We start from the raw sequence: 6,069 nt of genomic DNA, 5'->3' as shown, positions 1-6,069 counted from the left end.
CGTAGGTCGACGGACTGTCGACACGTCGACGGGTCGTCGACCCGTCCGTCGAACTGCACTGTTGGAGCTTTTTAATTCAAAGTATAAATATGTGGTTCACAATCTTATTCCCATTTTCCTACATTCCAAATCAGAGAAACCTTGGTATTTTCTCTTCCAATATTTTCCATCATTATTAGTGGAGATTTGGTATGATCAGAGCCCCGTGGACCCGTGCTTGTCAAGAAGAAGGTTGTTTCTAGGGTTTCTTCAAGTTATTAAGCTTAGAGAGTTGGAGTTGAAGTTGATCTTTGGAATCTTAGACCTCTCAACGTATGAAATGATTTTTACCTTTATATTTAAGTTGATTACCGAGAGTTTTAGAGGTTTTAAGAGAAGAAAGGGTATTTGTGGAAGTGGTAAGTTGATGAAGGTTAAGGTAGTAATTTGAGGCTATTTTAAGAGATGATTGGGGATAGATATGAGTATATATTTATATATAAGTGTTGTTATTGTTGTTGTGGTTGATGTTGGATTGTATGCTAAGTTGAAGGGTTGTTAAGCTTATAAGGGAAATGTTGCCCATAATTTGTCAAGCTTTATTCGTATTTAAAATGATTAGTTAGCGAGGTAAATAGTCTGATTAAGGCCTACGTTATCTTGATTATAAACTTACAAGTTCGAGAGGTAGAAGCTAGACGATTGGTTATACTTCAAGGTATGTTAAGGCTAACCATTCTTTCATTTTGGGATGATCTTATAATATGAATGAACAAGCAAGTAAACGAGCTTCCATATTACCCTACTCTTAGAAGCACTAGGAGTACTTCAGTCTTTGAAGCTCCTATGCCCCATCTATGATTGTTCCTTCTGTTCATGGATCTTGAGATTTCTTATATTGATGATGTTAGCTCAAAGAATGTGCATTGGAGATAGTACGACCTCATGTCATTCTGAGAATTCTATGTATTCATTTCATTTATGCATTGCACCCATATTCATATGCACATTGACCCATCACCAGAAGGCGTTATATACGCACTATTATATATGGATCGGGTCGTACGTTCCCCGGCACTACTATTATATTATTATATATGGATCGGGCCGTACGTTCTTCGACACTACTATTATATTATTATATATGGATCGGGTCGTACGTTCTTCAGCACTACTATTATATTATATATATGGATCGGACCGTACGTTCCTCGAAACTATTATATGATATATGGATTGGGCTGTACGTTCCACGGAACTCAGTTATATTATGACATATGCATATTATGCGCCCACAGAGGCATTGTCAGTTATACAGATTTATGTAGATACATACAGATAGTGGTTCATACAAGTACATGCAGATAATCATTTCAGCTTATCAATTCAGATCTTATTAATGATTTATATATATACATGATTGTTCTTACGCCTTTCATACTCAGTACATTATCTGTACTGACTCCCCGTTGCTTGGAGGGCTGTGTTCATGCCCGCAGGTTCAGGTAGACCGACAGGTGTTCCAGCTTAGTAGGACTTCTATCTAGCAGTGGACAGTGCACTCCATTGATCCAGAGTTGCAGTCTATTTTGGTATGCTAGCCGTTTTGAGATGTGTATGCATATGGGTATGATGGGGACCTATCCCGTCCTTTCTACAGCTTTTATTCCAGTAGAAGTCTGTAGATAGTTCTATGTATTAGTCAGTCGATACAGCCTTGTCGGCTTCTATTCTTTTGTGTACAGTATATGTAGCAGCTTAGCTGGCTTGCACTGTTCTTCAGCATGTTTATGTATATATGCGGACTGTTCAGAGTTCATGATGTCGCCTTAATATGAGACTAGTTTAAGTCATTTTTATGGGCCCGTGATGTTTAGTAAGATTCAGATCTGAGTATAGGTGTGTTTGGTCACTAGAGGTCAGACACTCGTCACGACTCATCGGTTTGGGTCGTGACAGAGCCTCTATATAGAATACATGAATCCATAAAGACGGGGAAGGACTCTGCCATGCCCAAGTATATATGTACAAAAGAGTAGTACCGAAAGACTGCAGCTCCGGAACAACTGGAGCATTTCTAAGACTCCGCTGATTAAGCTCCTAAGGATCATATCCTTCTACCTGTGTACCTGCGGGCATAAACGTAACGTCCATAAAGAAGGACATCAGTACGAACAATGTACTGGGTAAGTAAGGCATGAATAATAACATAACACAAGTTATCGAGCATACCATGAATTAAAGACAACTTGTACATCTTCTTGCCTCATAAGGAGAATACCATGCATGCTAACTTTGACTTTTAAAACAGCATCATCAATATACATATAAGTAAATTTCCCGGCCACATAGGCACGGTGTTATCATCATTAGCCCGCATCGGGGGGAATCATCTCATGCCGCCCACTAGTGGTGTCTGCCCGGCCATGTAGGCACGATGTTATTATCATTATCCATAAGTCACCCACCGTAGTAGTGTCTGCCCAGCCTTGTAGGCATGGTGTTATTAAAATACATACATATGTATATATCAAGCATGCATGAGAGCCCAATTAAAAGCTACAATTTTATTGGAGTAACGCAAGGTCGGTAACCTCTTATTTATGTTATGGAACAACCATCATCGCTATATCTCACCTTGAAGGAACAATTATTATAAGGTAAGATCAACAACAATGAATAAAATCAAGAAAATCATGAAATAAGATCAATAATCTCCTGATAGCATCAGAATTATAAGCCTTGGAATTTCTAGAAATAGGGTCGTCATCATTATCATTATCATCTTTGAAAACATCTATCTTTAGCATCATAAGAACTTTGAGAATCATGAACATCAAGCTTTTTAGGGACAAGGATGTTATGAAAAAATGTGTATGGGTTTATAAGAAAAGAGTCATGCCTTTAGAACAAAAGGGTTTAGCCTTACATACCTTTTTGGTCTCCTACTGTTTAATGCTTATCCTTCCAAGGTCATAAATCTACATTTAAGAGAATTCATACTACTGTTAGGCTTATCGTCATATGCTTATCTTAAGTCTTCAAATTAAAACCCTTTAGAATCTGCAAAAATTCGGGCAGCATGTCCTATGTGTATATCCCTAGCCCTAAATCACAATATCAACAACCAACACAACAACAATAACACTAACACCAACATCATCATCATAAATATCAAAATATTCCATAAAATATCCCACACGATGTTTATCAACATACAATAACAATATACACTTCCTTTCTTCCCAATCAAGGAGAATAATCTCATAAAAACACCAAGACATTAGATACCATCCATATACATGGAAATTATCCCAACAACACGGCTACAACATGCTCCAAACAGTCCATAAACTCAACAACTACAACACAACACTTTATGACCTTTCCTCCATAACTATTTTCACTTTTAAGACTTGCTAAACCTTTGAATAAACTGAACATAAGAGATAGGATGAAAAACATACCTTATACTTAAAGAAATTTAGCCACACCAACTTTCTTCAAGACCAAACTCACCACAACATCAAGTAGAAACAAGAACAATCACTTTTCATGAACTAGTTTGGTGTAATCTTGTTGAATTCTTGATTTAAAGGGTTATAAGTGTTTAAGAGAAGTGTATAGATGTGTCTAGAACTCAAAATAAGTGTAAATGATGAAAAAAAAGGGGAATAATTGGGTATTTATACCCCTTGAGAGTCGGTTCCACTGACTTTCAAAGTAGGGCCTGCGGGGAGCCATTTGGCAGCTTGGAGGCTTATCTTAAAATGCTCATAACTCGCTACTCCGATGTCGTTTGATGAATGGTTTGTTGCGTTGGAAACTAGACGTCCTGAACTTCAATTTAGGTTTTTGTTTCACTTCAAAATTCCTGATATACTAGGAGATACACCCCTCTAAAGTTGAGCTACTCACTGTCTAGCCTCATTTTGAAGGAGAGATATAGAGCCCTTGGATGGTTAATGAAGTTTTACCTAGGTTCCGTGAGGGTTCCATGAGGATTGGAGGTCAAATGAATCAAAAGAATGCATTTTCGCGAAATCGGACAAAAATCGGGCCATATGTTGCTGCATACTCAGTATGCTGGACCGCATATGGCCCGCAAACTCCCCAAAATGGAAGCCCTCACTTCCCAGCCTCCTTCTTATGGAGAGGAGGGGAGATGTGGCTGCATCTCCACCATGCAGCGCCGTATGCTGGAGATGCGGCGCCGCATCTCCACTACAAGGCGGTGCAAGGGCGCGAAGTTACCACCTTTTTAAACCCCAAACCACCCTAAGTTCTTTTCTAACTTTTCCCACTTATTTATCCATCTCTCTAGAGACTTCCAAGAGTTTCTTGAAGGTTCCTTAACCCTCCTCACCCTTCCATAACCATCTAAAGAGAGTATCATCATTTACACCCCAAGATAATCCAAGAAAAGTGATTGTTCTTGATTCCTTTCAAAGTTGGAATGAACTTGATCTTGAAGGGAGTTGAGCTAGGTGAGATTCCTTGACCATAAGGTATGTTTTTCATCTTATTTATATGGTTGGATGGATATAAAGGTTTGGTGACCCCTTAGAAAGGAAAATAATTAAAGTGGAGAAGCAACGGATGCTGTGGTGAGGAAGATGACTATGGTGCAACTTAAAAAGGGGATTTTGGTTAGAATTGATGTTAAATTGAATATAATTACTTGAATCTGATATTATGGATGTTTATAGTGTGATTTGGTAGTTGTTTTATGATATGGTGAAAGTCAGTGAAATAGGGGAAATGCTGCCCAAATTCCGTTAGCCCTTTAGTTTCTCTAAATTGAACTTAAGCGTATTTTCCATAACCTAACTTTAGTGCGAATTCTCTTGAATGTAGAATTTGCAATCTCGGAGGAAGACGTTTAGTCATTAAGGAGATATAAAGGTATGTAAGGCTATCCCTTTTTCTTTCTAAGTCATGGATCCTATAATATAATCCCATTTTTGCTATCCATATTACTCTTGTTCCAAGAAGTTCTACAGAACCTTATCTCTCCAAAATATTATAATATAATTGAGCTTACCATGAAATTCCTAACGACATTCATGGTAGTTGGTCTCATCTTAAGTTCTTACTTCCGCAAGCATGACTAGATAGTGATGATGTTTATGATCATAATTTCCATTCTAGAAAGGGTAAAGCTTAAACTTCTCAACGTTTTCGTGATATCATTGGGTTGTCACATGTTTACTAATTTTATTCATTATTGATGATCTCGCCTTATGTTACTTGTTTCTTCGAGGTGAGATGTAGCGATGATGATTGTATCATAATGTAAACCGGAGGTTACCAACCTTATGTCAATCCGGTAGAGTTGTAGCTTAAATTTGACTCTCATGCATGATATATGTATATGTATGATTCCACCGCGCCTAGTTGGCTGGGCATGACACCACTTCGGTGGGCGACTTATGGATGATGATAACATCGTGCCTAGCTGGCCAGGCATGACACCAGTAGTGGGCCGCGTGTGATGGTTACCTTGGTCGCGGGAGGCCCGGATGCGGGCTAATGATGATTATGTACATATGATTATGATGTTTTATGAGTAAATGCTAGCATGCATGGTTCTCGCCTTAAGAGGCAGTTTGATATCCAGGTTACCTCTTTATCTCATGTTTCCTTGTTCTTTATTATGTTATTATTTATGCTTTACACTCTGTACATTGCTCGTACTGACGTCCTTTCTTTGATGGATGCTGCGTTCATGTTCGCAGGTAGACAGGGAGACAGATCTGATCCCTAAAAGCCTTATCAGTGGAGACTCAGGAGCACTCCACTACTTCGGAGTTGCAATCTACTGGTATATTTATTTTGTGTATATACTTAGGCGTGACGGGGTCCTGTCCCGTCCTTATGCTTTACAATACTCCAGATAGAGGATCGTAGACATATGTGGATAGTTCGAACTCATGATCTCACTAACTCACATTTTGTATATCATTTTTGTAGCCTTGAGGGCTTGTATGTGAATAAGTTACTTTCATGCATGTAGTGTTAGTTGAGAGTTAGATGTATAGACCACCGAGATAAAGGAGAAGGATTATTCTAGATGGTGCTCGGTAGGCT

Source organism: Lycium barbarum, chromosome 11, assembly GCF_019175385.1.
Source record: "Lycium barbarum isolate Lr01 chromosome 11, ASM1917538v2, whole genome shotgun sequence".
Classification (NCBI taxonomy): domain Eukaryota; kingdom Viridiplantae; phylum Streptophyta; class Magnoliopsida; order Solanales; family Solanaceae; genus Lycium; species Lycium barbarum.
This window is presented reverse-complemented; position numbering follows the sequence as displayed.